General features: G+C 41.0%; 1 protein-coding gene across 1 annotated transcript in view; it reads left to right on the plus strand.

The window, feature by feature from the left end:
* Positions 1 to 17,570, plus strand: part of PCDH11X (protocadherin 11 X-linked) — a 512,224-nt gene that overhangs the window by 254,943 nt on the left and 239,711 nt on the right. The window lies entirely within an intron of this gene.

Genomic DNA, 17,570 nt, shown 5'->3' on the forward strand with positions numbered 1-17,570 from the left:
CCAAGGTAGAAATGCCAGCATTATCTTAACCTCAGTTTGTGTTACTTACGTGCTTAGGATTTTGCAAAACTTTTACAGTGTTATATTGCTCTGTTCTTACGGTATATCACTAACTCAGGTCAAAATTAGTGGCAAGAACAAAGCTAGTTTGGAGTGGTGTGTCAAGAAACTGAGAATTTTCTGGTATAGAAATTAAATTTGTAGAGTGTTATTTTGAAGGGAAGGTCTGAAATACCAACCTCTTGCATCATCAGGATCTATCAAAAAAGGAAGCAGTACTTAGTCGTGCAAAAAGAGAAATGGAGACACTTGTGAGAGATTTACCTGCCTTAACACAAAGCGTCTTAGTTGTGTGGGCTTTGCATTTGTGTGCTTATCTGAGCAAATCAGTTACTACAGATCTCTTACACATAGGAATCCAGACCGGTTCTTGCTATTTATTCCCTGTGTGTCCGTGTACTGTCCTGTACCTTGAGCTATGAGGATTCTGGAGTGATGGAGGGAAGGCAAGAGCCAGTTCACAGCCCCTTAGTAGCTGAGGTAGAAGTGGATGTTGCTGTTTTAGGGGTAGGATTGGGACTGTGCAAAAGGGAGATGTGGAGCAGAGTGGTGATAAGGTAGGGCCAGGAAGAGCAGTCAGGCTTCCTCTGCAGCTTCTGCCAGGGGAAGGTAGCTGTGAGAGCATTTTCCCCTCAGTAGGTACCATCTTGGTCGTTCATAACCGCAGTGCCTCTTCCGGATAGAAGCAGCACTCACCTCTGCTTTGCAGGGTTCGCTTGGTGTTAGGGCCGGCCGGGATCTATATCAGCCTTCTCCAAGCCGAGAGGATGCTGTCGTAGCCGTCTGCCTAGTTGGGCTGTGCAGAGGGCTGGTCTTTGGCGAAGAGGGAGAGGACGAGGCAGGGGCGGCACCCGCATCTGTACTTGCGGTGTGACTAGTCTACGTGGGCTCTGCATGGTGTCCTTAGCCTGCAAGCGCTCTGCGCAAGAAATGCTTGCCTGTTTAGTTAGTCTCTAGTGCTTACAAACTAAATATATATGGAAATCCTGGAACTCATGCTTATTTTAGAGGCGTATTTACTCTGAAAGCGTGTGGCAAATGCAGTATTTGCATTTAGAAGCAGAAATAAAAAACGCACGTCTCTAGTATTGCTAACTTCATCAATACTTGAGTGTGGTGTTTCATGAGTTGTGATGCTGACTGTGCAGGCTTTTTTGGTAAAAGCTATGGAGCTGATTACAATGTGATAGCATTACTGGTAGTTTTAAAAGGTGAATTCTTCACTGCGGTCACACATACATGGTGTCTCTGCCCGTGTCCCTCTGCATACGGGAAGGTGACAGTTGCCCATAAACACGCAAGTCTTGGGCCGTAGGGAAATCCCTCAACTGTCCCTGCAAAACGTAGGATCTTAGGTCCTCGCTGAAGGAGCGGTGCCCTGGCGTAGCCTGCGCCCTGGCCAGGTACCGCACAGCGAGACACAGAGCTCCTCTAAGCGGGCGGTTGCCGGCGGCAGCGGTGAAGCGTGCTGTCGCCTGTGTCCACCATCGCGGGTGGCTGCGCTCGTAGCTGCGACGGGCAGTCGCTCCTGGTATCCTGATCCTGATCCTGATTCCTGCCGAGGAAGGCGTGCCGGTCGGGCCGCCGCTGCCCATCCGCCCGCGAGTCGCCCCGGGCTGCTCCTGGCTCCCTGTTCGCAGCGTGGGGCAGAGCGCGGAGGCGGAGAGCTCGGAGCCGGGGCCGCGGTCCGGTTCGTCGGCCAGCAGGAGCGGGTGCTGGCTCCTGAGCTGCGAGCGGAGGAGACGCCGTGGATGGCGCGCGGGGGCCGCTGTGCGTCGCCGGGGTCGGCGAGACTCGGCGTCAAAGAAATAGAGTCTGCTATCAAAGAAATAGCATCTCTGTTCTCGCTGGACGTGTGCGCGTTCACCGTGTTACCTGGTCAGTTCTGACAGCAGCATTCGTGCTACTTTATGTTGTAGCCATACAGATTAAAATATGCAAAATATAATTGTCACTGCTGTTCACTTTTTTTTGGGGGGGGGGGAGACTGTTGCTTTAAAAAAAATACATACGAAGAATCTGACACCTGTATGCTTCTTTGTTTTGTGGAGAGAAGAAATGTAATCAACAAAATCAAAAACTGCTGGAACCATTATTGTAGCAGAAAATTAAATTAGTTGCTAATTCTTCCATGGATGTGATTCTGGCTCCTGCAAATCCCTCCTTAGATATTTTGTATAAAGTGAGTAAAAATTCATGGCATGGATAAAGGCTTTGTCTATTTTATGAGCAACAGGCAAATGATCCAAATGGTGCTCATAAAGCAAATGGTTCCCAGCTCTGAAAGGAGGGGGAATATATTTAAAATCCACTGGAACGAACTGTGACTAAAAACAACTTCTGTTTACAAGAAAGTGCCGTTTATAAGACAGTGTGTTTTTTGGTTGTTTCCTAAAGGGAGGCACTCACCCCTTTGTCTACTTAATAATAATAAAAAAAATCATTACATTTTCTTGGGCTCCTTACTACATGTTCAATGCTCAGAGTTGCTTTGGGATACATTTTTATCAATAGAGTGGAAAAAAAAATAGCTGAGAGCACAGCTTCAGTGTTCAGGGCCAAACAGCCAGTGAAGCAAGAAGTAGCACATCTGTCCCCTAACGGCTGGGAAGCGAGAAGCTGATACCTATTAGTGGTTGGACAATTTCACATAGAGGCTTTAGTTGGAGGAGGAGGAACTGGTGCTTTTTATGAGGAAGGAGGGAAAATGCTGTAGGTCTCACGGTCTGTCATAGTCCTGGTTTCTGCTATTTGTTTGGGTTTCGTCTTGCAGAAGAAGCCAAGACAAATTTGAAACTGAACTGTCCAGTTACAGGAAAAGTAGACAACTATAGTGGTTTATCAGGCTAATTTTTATTCTGTGGCTCCCCTCCTTTTTTTTTCCTGCTGTGATTTAATTAACTAAAGAAATATTTCTGTAATAAATTAAAGAAATAGGACATTGCCAAAGTGGGAATCTTTTCCTGGCTATGCCTTTTAACTTGCAGTTTTTTGCATCTCTTTACGGGAACCTAGTGAATAGAAACTGATGTTACTGTCTGGAAAGTGAAGTATGAGACACTTGTTCTGCGTGATCTCTGGCTGATAAATCCGGGACATGACTTTTCCAGATAAGGAACATGTGTGGTAGTAGTTGCCCAAATAGGGTTGTCATTGGTTTACAAGCTTTATTTAAATGGTAAAATACCATCCGTTTCTGTGGTTACGGTGAGGGTTTTTTTTGCTGCTTTGCCTGATTAAACATTTAGCTGATAAACCCTGTCAAGGCTGCTCAGAGCTACTGCAGTGAAGAACACCTATTTATAGACTCTGTTTTTAGGGTCAGTTTGACACAGGACAATTTAAAGTCAAGTTAATTGTTTAATGATTGTTTCAATTTTTGAAGTTTGACACCATTTTAAAATGTGAATTTTATATGCTAATGTCCTGAAATAAAACTGATCCAGACTATTCTGATTCAGAACCAAATTGCTTTATTTTCCCAAATTGCATGCAGGGTGAATACAGCAAGAAAAAAAATAAAGATTTACCAAAATCAGGAACAAGAGCAATGCTTAAGGTTATGTAGCATAGAACTGCAGCAGTGGCAAGTACGCAATTTTGTCAGCACGGCAAATACAGTAAAAGTTTCACTATTCAGTTGCGGAATGTTTTTATGATTTAAAGCTGTTTTATTCTGACTCTTATGTCACTAGATCTATTCAGAATCTAAAATACTATACGCAAGCGATTCCTAAAGGTTTTTGACAGCAAAAATGAGAGAAGGTGGTGGCATTAGAGCTGTAGCTTTTTATTTGCTTATTAATTCGAACAGCTACAGATGCTTAAATTAATGGCTAAAAGCATGTAGTTATTCCAATTTTCCTGGCCCAAATCTAGCATAATAGCTTTAATGAACACATTAATTTAGCCCCTTTCCTCACGTTTTTCTTCCCTCCCAAATGCTGTGTAGTTAACACTGTCATTAGAAATCCAGGGAAAGATGATCCTGAAGGTTTATATCTTCTCTTTGTAGCTCTTTGTGAGGGTTAATATCCAGGGATTGAGATTTGTTAATCTCAGGTAATGCAAATCTACGTGTGTTTTACAAATAACCAACGTGTACCAGTATGGTTATATTACCACCTGGTGTTATGAGCGCAACTGGCACGAGCAATAGGCTGCAGAGCAAGTGTGTAACCATTTCTGCCTGAGAGGCAGAAGAGAAGTTACTTGTTTCTTCTTTTTCTTGTATACTTTTGGGTTCTTTTTGTTTGTGTGCAGTGGAAAGTCTTTTTTAGGAAACAGAATTACTTTTTATGGAAAGGCAAAAACACTCAGACTGCAACCTAATTACAAATGATAGAGTGCAGTATTTTTTCTGCTCAATTTTAAAGAATCACTTTATAATCTTGGAACAGTGGATAACAACATCACTAATCCAATATTTTAACAGTAAATACGTTTGATGATGGGAATTGCTACACTAATCTTATATCCCTCCACAGTATAGTTAAGAAATCCACAGGGGGTTTTACTAATCAGTTTTTGTAAAGTAAATCAAGTCATGTAATTCTTGTTGGCTCTAATGCCTTGCGATTGCAGGCAGAGCCGCGTGCCTGCCTTTTTCATCCGTTTTGTGCCCTAATCCGCAGCCAAGCCTTCCCCTCCGATGTGCAGGAGAAGGGGCTTTGGGAAGGAAGAGGGTCCCCGCTCCTGCTGACAGGGTCTGGCTGGTGGTGGCCGAGGTTGAAGTTCGTCCCGCTGCCGTCGCGGGCCGCGGCGCCTCTGCCTCCTCCCGGGAGGAGAAGACCTTCCAACAGCAAATACCGCCTGGCCACACTCATGCTTCTTCCAGTACACGTGGGTTAAGCTGCTTAATTTAGACCCTGATTTTACTGGACAGTGTGATATTTTGCGGTGTGGCTTGTGCCCTTTTCTACAAAACCATCAATGTTAAAATGATTTCCTATTTTTATTTTTATCTTAGAAACAATAGGATGTTTTACGGCAGGGAAAAAGGCTGACCTCCATGGTTAATTCTCTCAGGATGATGAGTACCTAGTGAGAATTCTGTACTGGGGTTGAACTGCACGCTTTGTTCTCGCAGTTTGCAAAAACTGACTTTCCGTACAACCCTGGTGCGCTCTGTTTGCCGAGCTCACGTGGCAGCCTGTAGGATCCGGAATCGGTGCGGGTCGCAGGAAAGGGGAGCTCCGTTTCTGACTCACTCTGTTAAGCTGAGGTATAAATCAGTCACCTAAATAGACTTCTGCAGTCTAAGTATACTCTGGTTATATTTAGTTTTAGAGAGTCCGTACACTCAAAATAATTCTGTTTTATTTGATACCATCATAAATAAAAAAAAAGAGGAGTTAGACTTCTAAATGCAATTATATTTGACCACATAAATATTTGAAGTGGTTTTGAGCAGTCCAGTCTTAAAGACCTGCTCTTGCACCTCTGAGAACGGAGGCCTTGCAAGCGAGAAGCCGCTGGGAGCAGTCACTCATTTTGGTCTGTGGTGAGTACCAAGAGGAATGAAATAAGATTTTACTGAGAAACTTGAGAAGAAACACAGTAATTTTGGCATGTGAAAAATAATTATAATGGAGTACCCAAATAATAGATACCCCAAAAAGCATTTAATCTTTCTGGCACCAAGCAGAGTGACTATGAAGCGTGTGCAGCGTGTGGCTCTGCCTTCTCTCGGGTACCAGAGCTGTTTCGTCTTAGCTGTGCCCCCAAGGAAGGGTGTATAAGGTAGTCGTAACATCTTACCATAATGATGTGGCTGCAAATCAGGATACAGTTCTGCAGAGTGACTTAATGGAAAGGCAACTTATTAATTGGAAAAGGAGCACTAATCATTTCTGATCTAGAAACTGAAGTCGTAATTTTTCCTCGATCGTTCTGTTTGACATGGAGTACAAAAATACCAGTAGGCCAGACGTGAAACAACATGTCAGTATATAGTGCGACTGTGTTCTGGGTTCATTCAATTGTAAATGATAATTTTAAGATGTTTTTATTTAATTGTAAACTGTGAATTAAAGGAAGAGGGATGTGGGTGAATTTGGGGGTAAATATATATATATATTGCCTAAGTTAGAGTTGTTTCTCAGGTAACAACTACAGTTATTTTTCAGGATTAAAAAGTATTGGAATACTTCCTATTTTTTTTCTGATTTGCATATTACTAATTTGCATTAGACCCAGGAGATTGTTGATGGCATTGATTACCCTTTAGATGAAATGCTAGAAAAGATATTTATCGATAAAAACTTTTTAATATGTATGGTGTGTTTGGGGTTTTGTGATTCTTGTTTTGTTTTTTAGTCCAAATTTGCTATTGTATAAGAATGTTGGAAGTTAGTAGCTGATGTTACTCAAAAGTCGTTCAGTGAAAATGGAACACATGATATCAGGGTCTTCTGAGAGCAATGAATTTGCTATTAATTTCAACAGGGGAGACCACTATAAAGCCAAAATACTTCTGGTTTAGCTCTCCATTTTTCAGACCAGCCTTAATTCTATGCTCAAAACATTCCATTTAAGCTAGGCTACAATTCTGCTTGGAGTTTATTAAAATGAATGAGAACTCTAGAGAGACTTTCTGTACAGTTTGCCGTGGTGTGTTTTCAGGCATTTAGCTCTGCAGGAGCTCCTTCCTTCTGAGTTTGTACCTTTGGGGCGGCCACTTGTACGCTCAGCTAGGTCAGATTTTGCCGTGGATTTCCAGAACTCAAGTATCAGAGCTGCCAAGTGGGAAATTGGGCAACAGTAAAGGTTTCTAGTCCTTAGTACATTTAAATATTTAAATCTTTTTAATCCATTCGCTCAGACTCTGAAGAACATCTTTTCTGTTTTGTCCACCGTGCCAGCTATGGTGTCTGCCTGATTTTGGTAGTTCCCGCTCTTCAGCATCCTCTTGCTTCTGACACGTGAGAGCTTCTACCGCAGGCTCGAGCCGCGGCGCAAGTGAGCGAAGAAGGGTTATCGGCGGAAGGCCTGCTCAGCTGTGCAGCGCTACCTGGAAGCTCGGCCGGCGGCTGCGCAAACAGGCGGCCCCGGGAAGCAGCCTGGCAGCGTGCAGCCTCCCGAAGCTGGGGGGAGGAGGCCCCCTGAGAGCAGGGACTTGATTTATTCTCCACTGCTGTATGTTGCGTTGGATGAGATGGGTTATTCAACAGTGAAATATCCAATGACACTGATGAAAAAGTGTGGACAGATAGCTCCTCTTTTATCTTGTAAGAAGCTGGAAAGCCCTGTCAGTGTTTAAGTAAATCACCAAGGGCTGGCTTTCAGAAAATGCAGATGAGATCTTCAAGGTGCTGGGCTGCGGGGCGGGGGTCTCCTCAGCAAGGCGTTCCTCGCGACGGTATTTCGTCTGACATCACTCCCGTCTGGCGAGGAAGCGGAGACGTGCCCGTTATTTAGGAGCAGGCACTGAGTAACAAAATCATTAAGTTGCACTGGACTGTAGCATGCTTGCTCTGAGCTGTGTTCAGCGTGCATAAATCTGAAAAGGGAAAACATAAACAAGACATGAGTCATAGAGGTGTCAGTTTTTCCAGTGTCCAGTCTGATGTCCCTCAGAGCAGTTAACTGCAATATAAGGCCACATTGTGCCTAGGAACAAGAACAGCCTCTTAACTTCTGTGGCTGACTGATGTATTTATGCGTCTCGGAATAAAAGGCAGTCTGAAATATGAAGGAGTAGTCTGAAAAGCTTTGGAAAGCGTGAGCATAGTAAAGAATTTCTGATCTCGCAGTTAAAATCTTAAAAATGGTATTGGCTTCAGACTGGACCTTTGCGTGAAGAGTGCCTGAACAAGGGAATACGTGCCTTCAGAAGCGCTGGCTTTTAACCTTCTGTGTTTTTCTAGGAGAACATGCTTTTCATACCAAAATAAGGTAACTAAAATCTCTAGGCCATCTACCCTATTCTGTCAAGCAGCCACAAAAGCCACAAACTTGACTTTGATGACGGAAGCTAGTTTTTCAGTACTGTTACTTCTATGTATGAACTCATTCATTTGGAGGTTTCATAGTACTCTTTCATACTGTTATGAATACAAATTCTATAAAATGATTCCGGGGGGGGTTTGTTTATGAAGTTAAACTAGGACTAATGTCATTAGAAAGGAAAACCAGGCTCCAGAGACTAGAATTTGGTGCGGCAGACCAAGATTGCAGTTTGGAAAATGATGACCAAAATATTACTATATTTTGTATTCACTTTGATATTCCTCTTTGCCTTTCCAAGTACCACACAAGTATAGTAAAAATATTTGTTGTACTTTATGCTGGTTTTTTTAACCCTACAAGTACTAGAAGTAGCTCAGAAACAGAAAGGAATTAATACTGCACACACTATGACAGTGGTTGGTATTTGTAGTAGATTTCATCCCTGAAGAGATTCATATTCTACTGCTTCATTTTTAGACCCATACATTTTTACCAGTGAAACGCACCACGTTACAAAGTACAGTGCTACTATGAGGCTGTAATATGGATGGCGGAAACTACAGAGCGTGAGAAACTGTGCAATTTTAGGCAATTTGTCATGCTCTCTGCTTGTTTTGCTGTTGTCCCTCAGGATTTTATTCTAAATTCCTCTCCGCTTTTGAGCAAACGCTCAGTCAGCTTGCCAAAAGCATTTACTCCTGTTGCAACCATTTGTGGAAACATCCTCTCCTGAGTTGCCTCCAATCAGATATTGTAATGGCCAAGATTTTAGCTCTAGGTGCTTGTTTTTGGAGATGTTCAGGGCAGCATCCTCCTAATGCAAATCATTAACAATTTCCTGAATATTTCTGGTATGGGAAAGGTTTTAGTACTAGGTTGCTTATCTGATAATGAGTCTGCTGTTCAGATAATGTGATAAGATCATCTTTATTCTATATGTTTAATGTAGAATAGAATATAGAATATTTGCTGGAGGTCGTAGGACAGCTTTACGGATATTAATATGCACACCGGCTGGGGGCACCTAATCCCTGGTTTTAATTGGAAAGAAACACAAGCAAACCTGCTGGGACGCTGACGGACTAGAGCTCCTGAAGCGTGAGGTGGGCTTCACCTGCCCCGCAGCTCAGGTGTACGTGTTCTGCTCGTGGTGTTTTCTGCTAGCTTTGCCTCGGGGATAATAGCCAGCACCGATGCAGCAACGTGCATTATAGAGTGTTTTGATGTGGATTCAGCTAATAGGTCAAACCCATCATTTTGCTGTGTGTCACTTCGCACTTGTGTTTCATTGCCTAGCCAAGCTTCCTACAGACGAAAGGGCCGTTTTCGCAGGTAGGTAGTGGACCATGCCTTTAATCAGCATAACCATGCTGAAAAAATCTCATAGGGGAAATTTGGCTGTTCTGCTGTTAACTGACTTCATACAAATGAGTCAAAGTATAAAATTACTAGTTATAATTTCATGTATTGTTTTGTGGAAGAAAAGGAAGAAACTATGCTTCAAAGCTGTGGGGGGTTATTTTTTTCAAAGAAAGCTTTGATGTGGATCTTTTTTAAAAGAAAAGAAATAAAGTTTTCTAAAGTGCCTCTGTATAATCAAAGGTGAAAAATGTGCTTGTTTGTCTGTTACCATGTATTTCATTGGCTTTTCCTAGCTCATTTCTGCTGTTTTTCCTTATTGACAATAGTAAAACCTGATCTTTGTAGTGATCCTCTGGCACATATAAGTTAGCTTTCTCCTTCCAGATTTTATTTTTAAAAATACATTTCTTTGGTTTTGAACTTTACAGATCACTTGTCAAGATCCACAAAGCTTCTGTTAACCACAGTGGATTCTCGCTGTTTGTATCTGCCAATTCCGTTTTTCTGTTCAACAGCTTTTGTCTAAGGTGATGTGATAAGGCATTTATTCTCAGTGAGAAAAGGCTCTGGAGCCTTTCTAATTCTGATAGTTTTTTCTTTAACTGCTTTCATATATATATACCTAACATGAGGATATTTGTCTGTGAAATGAAAGCCTGTGGTGACGATGCTTTTTGATCTATTCCATTCTCTCTGTTTCAGGATTTGAAAGAGATTTAACACAAAAAGCATGCAAGCTCCTCTTTTTTTAAGAGAATTGAGAACAGTGCAGTTTTGTTCTGTGTTTTTTGTTTTCAAAACATTGCTAAAATGGTAGACTTCTGGATTTGGCAGTTTTGCAGCAGCTTGATAAAATAAAAATAATACAATCACTGTTTTATCTTCTTTCAGATATGCTTCCTTCAAAACTGCCTCTTTCTTTTATATATGTGGAAATCTAAGTGCTGTCTGTTCAGAAGCTCTGCCAAGTTGAGCATTTGAGAGAAAGTAAACAATTCGGTTGGAAAAGTGGTTAGCAAGCATTGCGTTTAGTCGAAGGAAGAGAGAGATGCCACTTTATTATACAAGGGCTCACTTAATGGAAAAATACTGTTTTCACATTAGAAAGTGTTTTTGCTAACTATTGTAAAATAAGCCAGTCATGCTTGACAACTCTCTATTCATGCAACTTTTCTATCAGGTTTCTCATAGTACTTTTCCTGAGTGAGGAAAATAAGATTTTTGGCCCTTGATTAGAACATGAACAGATACAGGTAAGGAGCAAGTCCTCATGCTACAGCTACCTAGAGGGACCTGAGAACTACTTGTGAGAGCTCAGAGAGGTGCAGTCTTTTTCTACATATTCCTCAAATATTGATTTGATTGCTAGTGATATTTATTTGGTGGGCTACACACCCATTAATGATACTTTAGAAAATGATCTTCAAACCCTGGCAGGTTTTAGTTTCTGCGGACAGGCATGATTTAACTCTGCTGATTTTCAAGTAACCTGTTTATCACTGCTGTCTTCACCAAACCGCTGAACAACAGTGGGGCAGAAGGTGGCTCAAAGATTATCTTCCTAGAGATGAGGTGGAGCTTCAGTCTGAGCAGTATTTTAAAAGGCTTTTTTTAATGCAGTTTTCTAGAAGTAGAAAGATTGATGTAGCAGGATTTCTTTCTCGTTTCTGTGCTGATCCTGTGCACATTGTAACTCCCCTTTTGCGACCCTAAGTTTCAAATTTATGAGTATCTTGCTGTTGTGCCTGGGTAGCAGAATTGCACTGGCTTTGAGGCCTTTGTCAAGGTAAAGAAAGGAAGAAAAGTATTTCAAAAAAAATATGTGGCAGGAACATCATTTTTATTTTGTGCATTAATGGCAGGTGCCATTACAGAAGCCCCAGACAAAACAGGATTTTCAAGTCCTTTAAATATGTCCTGGATTATTCTCAGCTGTAATAGAAAAAGTGAGTTCTGATTGTGTCAGTAAAGAAAAACTATCTTTTCTTTACTGAACTCAGTTTTTGATTACTAAACCAAATATTTTAGGTTTTAGAATGTTTTTAAATAAGAATTTCATCTATGCTTAAACATTTTTGGTTTCTTGCTCAGTTGCATTTTTCTCTTGGTCAAGCATTTCAGTTTGCCTCTGCTGATTCACAAATAGAAATGGAATAGTTTCAAAAATAGATTATGCATTACGGATGAACCTGTACATAGAAAGCTTCTCAATCTTAATCTTCCATATCTAGGAAAAATAGATTTCTGATTTTTATATTGGGAAGACACTATTTCTCATTTTAAATTCACAAAGTTTAATTAGGATGGTGCTAACTTTAAAGACAGTAATTTCTTTAAAGTACAAACTGGCAATTTCTCTGGAGGATCTCAGTGAATGTTCTCAGTCAGAAAGTGTCCCTGAAGGAGGAGTGTGAACTGCTCTTTCTCTCAGCTTCGTGGTTAGCCTTCATATGCGTGCTAGCACCACTGCAGCTAGCTCATTTCCATCATCTCAGTATTGCAATGCACCTGGAATTTAAAAAAGTTGCAACCAGAAAATCTTGAACAGGCACCATAGGTGCAACCTGAAGGTAGGAAATAAAACTGAGAAAAGGCTTCCAAGCTATTACTGCCTTTTAAATTGTGAGTTAGTCCCATGACTTTGTGAAGGCCAGCGGCACCTGTAGCCGTTTCAGGGATCGTTGCTGAGTTGGCTTGCCATGCTTGACAGCAGACCGAAGCTCTGTGGGATGACATGCAGCTATAGCTGTGTTTTCCTGAAGAAAAATCTTAGCAGAAGTTGCCATTATTAGCTTTTTTTTTTTTTTTTTTGATTTAGAAACCTAGGAATGTCAGTGCCACTATGCAGTTGAACTAATGTATTACTGACAGCACTCAGGAATCAATGGTATTGGAGGATGTGGTTTACGTTATCCAGTAGTGCAGTAACATCCTTTGTCGGTAAGAAATTTCCAAGGACACTTCAGTAACAACTTGCTGAAGGAGGGATCCTATTTCTTAAATGAGAGGAGTATAGAAATACTTAAAATGTATTTTAATAACTACCACTTCTATTCCATGATTTTTGTTCCTTCCGTAAGTGAAACTTCCTTGCAAGCCAAAGCTGACGGTAACGACAGTAAGTAGTACACAGACTAAAGGGAAGGTACAAAACAGATTGCGTAGCATTGTAAACTGAAACAAAATAAACTTGTGTGTGTTACGTGGGAACATACAAATAAAATGTATGTGGCAGCAGACCAAGCAAACATAGCTTCAGAGAATAAATGCTTCTGAATAAGATTGTTTGGGTATGATAGATGTGTTATCAACCTGCTGCAGCTGAAAGCTAAATACATGAGTTGGAGAGAAAAAGAAAAAACCAATTGGACAAAATCAATCATTGGGATGTAGGCTATTAAATGTTGACAAGTGGTAAAGGCTGGTTATACTGCTCTTAAACTTTGGGGATAGCAGAGCACCTCTGAGTAAACTTCAACTCTTTAAATCAAAAATGAAAGTTTGTTGTGTTTTTTCGTGGCATTTTATGTCAGGGGCCAGTATTCTCAGAGAACATTTCACAGTGTGAAATTACTCAGTTCTTTATATTTCTGACCTTGAGATCTGGACCATTACAGTCTCTCTACCTGAGAACAGCAGAGTCAAAAAATGTTTAGATTTTGTAAGAATTAAATATATATTTTTAGTTTAATAATGAGCACTACTCTCTATGAAAAGCGGAAGTCAAGTAGCTGTGTCTTGTTTCATTCTGCAGAGAGTATTACACAACAGATCTCCCCTGCTTGTTCATTTATTTTTCCCTTCTGCAGCCAAAAATTTCACCACACAAGACTGCAAGAAAACCTACATTTGAAGTGATAAGGAGACAGTACTTCAGACGGCTTAGAATTGCTGTCTTGAAATAACAGAGCTTTCTTAAATTTCCTCTTCCCACGTATGTGTCGGACTTCCAGGTTTAGACTACTTAAATTGCTGTAGAAAATGGGGAGGGCCGACAGGCGGCGTGAACCGTGCGGAGACGCTAGCAGTACCGCGTTGGCACGTTTCCCGGCGCGTGGGTCGGCTGCTCTCTTGCCAGCGTTCTGCAGGAGAGTCAAAGGGAGCTAGTAACCCAATTTCGTTGCTCCAGACTGCTGCTGTCCTTTTATCGGTGGCTGGCAAACGCACTTCTTCCTGTGCCAGTCCAGTGCTAGAACAGACGGAGCAATGCTGGCTGATGAAGAGCAGGCGTAAGAGGAAGGCTTCACGCCATAGATCGCGATTCCGGGGCCGAGGGGAGCCCTGGGCCAGCTCCTCGTGTCAGGAGGAGCATGTTGCTTTGGGGCCTGGTGAATCCTCTTTTGGATCCTCTGCTGGAGATGTTAGTGCGTTTTACCCGGCACAATTCACAATCTGTATGTCTTGAATGGAATTTAAGATATTCTGCAAGACTGCTTAGGGGCTCCCTATTTTAACACTTTCCACTGAATCTGTTAGTTTGTTGTTTTGTTGATGAAAGTTTGTTTTCTTATGCTAATCTGCACTCAAGAAACCCGTATTAGCTTTTCTTTCTCTGAGGAGTTTGAGTATGCAAAAGAGTGAGGAGATTAGCTGCTCAGAAGTTGCTGAAAGGCACAGACAACTGAAAATCTAAACATTTCTTAAGTTCCTTAGAAATGTTTAGCCTACGTTCTTTAAATTAAGGGAAGCGTGAAAGTTTAAGGGTTTGTTTTACTGGTAAAATCTTTACTTTAAAATAGTCCCTTGGTGTCACGTATGAGACAAATGATGGCTGTGGTTGTTTTGACACTCTGGAGCGTTGCTATATTATGCACTGTTTTCCTAAGAGATCTTAAAATTTAACAAGCGGAGGCCAGCGCGGGTGATGAAATGAGGCAGGAGCAGAGCGTTTCAATTATGCTTTTATTACGTAGCCGTTCTTCGTCACGCACTCCACACTTTGTGTAGTGCTTACTCGGGTATGAAGTGCCTTGTGCGGAGGAAAGGTAGCGCTGATTTTACAACAGTGGACAGAGTGATTTCGACTTGCCTTGACAGCAAGGCTGTGGCCGTGGCAGCATGAGTAACGTGGGAGGGAGCAGGGGAAGGAGGATGCTCTCGTTAGCTTTAAAGGCTCAAGCCCTCCTTGGAGCATGATAAGATTTGGTAATTCAGTGATATTGTTGTGAACAGAGTAGTTTCGTGCTGTTTAGGTTTCTGATGATATACCAAGACTGTGATTAGCAGTGGTAACCTTGTTTTCTTTTTTTCCAATGGGCAAATTCAACAGTTTTACTGGTAATCATGTTCTTTACAATTTTTTCTTTTCACTACTTGTTTCATAATTGTGTGTTTGTATCTTGATACAAATTAGCCAGTAGTGTCACCTGTCTTTTAGATTCTGAATGCAAGTTTTGTCATGTGATGTCAGTAACAAACATGATAGAAGATTACATGTGAACGTGTAGATAGGCATCTGAAGGTTTAAACCATCAGTGATTATATGTTTTTAAGGAAAAATTTGAATTTATTGTAAGGGAGTGTATTAAAATAACTTCCCGCTGAAGGTTGTAGCAATGCCACCAGGCACTGCAGCTCCCGTTGGGTTACACAGGGTATTAAGAGCCTTTGTTTCTGTAGTGAATTTTTGATGCGCCCTCTACATGCGGTGGAGGTGTGCACCTCTGTGTTTCATCTGCCTCTTGAACCCGGAGGGTGGTCGAAGGGCTGCCACTAAATGCCTGAACCAACGCACACGTAACCCAAATAGAGAGATTCGCCAGGCGTTTTTAGGACGATGCTCCGGGGAGGAGACAGAAATAACGTGGTGGTGGTGGTGTAACCAAACTGTTACACATATTCTGTTCAGACTCAGTTGACTGTGGTTCTTAAATTCTCCTAAGAACTGACTTTCATAGTAATACAGCACTATTGGAAATCTCCCATGATGTCTAAATGTCCAAGGTAATTGTTAATTTAGAGCACTTGTGTCTTTCTGAGATCAGGGAGAAGGGGATCTGTTCCCCCCCCCCCGCCCCAGCAGCCCTGTTAAATCCTTTCGCTGAATGGATAACGATTACAAGTCTCAACTGACAAGCTACATTTTTTTCAATTCCTGAAAGGTCGTTTATAATAACAGAAATGACTAGCCCAGCACACCTATGATATCTGTGTTGTGAGGGAGCTCTAACTAGAATTTCATCTGCTGCCGAGGGACCTGCTTCTGCATGCAGAGGGAAGCTGCTGTGCTGCTGCTCCTGTCCGCAGCTCCTCTGACCAGCGACAAGTGTTCACTCTGCTTTCCTATAGAAACTGTGATGGTTTAAATGCTAGCTGCCTGCACTGATGGAAAATTATTAAATTCTTCTGATTACTAACAGATGTGCAACACCTTTAGCTGTGGCAGCATGAAGTGCTATATAGTAGAGACTGTAATGCTACAGTGCAATGTGAGCCTACAGGAAAAGAAGGAAAACTCAGTTTCAGAATATGCAATAGGAAAGCCTTTTCTTTTTCCCTTGATACTTGTGCTCGGAAGTAAGAAGAAAAGGAGCTCATAATTTGAGAACAGACCTGTATCTCTTTGCCTGTGTTTGGAATGGGAATTTTTATTAGCGCCTCCTAACAGAACTTTAATATTATGGTGGTCGTGGCTTAGTTGGAATAGTTTTGATGTAGTTGTAACACTTTCTAACATTCAGGATGTTTGTGAACGCTACCATCAGTTGCAAGAGTATGAAGTTTGTACAGAAGTACTTTATTTCTTACTCGTGTCTCAGTGAAGCTCATGTAACATCCATGTTATGATGTTTCTTCTGCAGAACCTCGATGCTCAGATACAGGTATCTACAGGGAGAAACCAGCAACCCTGAGTGCTGACTCAGGAGAGGGAAAACATGGCCTATGTCTGTTCTTTGCCTGTATCTGCGTATGCTTTAATATCTACCATGAAATCTTATTTTCCCTTGTAATATCTTTGATCTGAAGATAGCTAATTATTATGCACCCTTTTTCACTTTGCTTCCCAGCTTAAAGAGGAGCATTTTGTTGGACAAAAAAAAATACTTGGTGCAAAAGTTCTGTGAAAATTGCTGCTCAGCAGTTTAACCATTCTGTGCAGTTTTGGACGAATGACATACTTGTCTGTTTCCTTTATTTTTTTTTAATCCTTCCTATATAATAGACTGCCACAGGATAAAGAATGTTCCTTCTGACAATATGCATACATATTTTTCAGGAATAAAGTAGGGCATTTCCCTCTGCTCCAGCACATTGCTGTTTAATATAGGCCAATAGATCAAAGACAACTACTGTAGTTTCCCTCCTGAGTCCATTAAAGTCGGTATAAATGTGACCCTTTATAACATGTGCTGTATTATTTAGAAAGCCCCTAATCTCTTCAAGAAGTTATTAAATTTGGGCTTCTTTTAAAGTGTGTCTTTCTATGGTACATCTTCTATATCTAGGTAGCTAGCTAGCTTCTTTTACTTAACCAGGGAACCTGCCTCACTGTGGTGAGAGTCTGAATTTACTGCACTGTGAACCCACAGCTGCAAAGAATTTTTCCAACTTGAAGCTCCTCATTTTACATATAGAGTCCTCACATGGTTAATGATTCAGACAGTTATCAATTTGCTAAGGAATCCAGAGAAGAGTATTTTGATGACTGTATTTTTACATATGTGATTAACCTATGCAAAGTAACTTCTTCTGAAGAGTAAATCATATTTTGAATTCATATCTCTAAAATAGCTCTGCTATGCTTGTGAACTAAACCTGTGTGATTTCCCTCACAATACAAAATAAGTAAAATTACTGTGTGCATGTGTATATAAGAAAAATAAGGGGTGCTGTGTACATATGTGAAAGAAATTCATTCGGTAGGAGTATGTACTAATCTTCCAGAGATTCTTGTAAGAGTAATATGCTCATTACCACATTAAACACCAGCAATATCTTTTCCAGAGGAAGAAAATTTGTGAGCTTTAGTAGAAAAGAAATTCTTTAAAATGGCTATTAGACTAAATATTAGTTGAATAACTGTCTTCTCACCATTAGAAATGAATTATTAGAACCTGAATATAATTTTAAAGTCTTTCCTAGCATTTAGATGATGCTCTATTACTTTACTATGAAATGATTATTAAACTACCACTAGGAGAAAAGAACAGAATATTTGGTCCTCCTGTGGAAACTAGAGATTATTTTTTTTTTAAAAA

The sequence above is a fragment of the Rhea americana genome, unplaced genomic scaffold, assembly GCF_003343005.1.
Source record: "Rhea americana isolate MKP2758 unplaced genomic scaffold, rheAme1 scaffold_6, whole genome shotgun sequence".
Lineage (NCBI taxonomy): Eukaryota > Metazoa > Chordata > Aves > Rheiformes > Rheidae > Rhea > Rhea americana.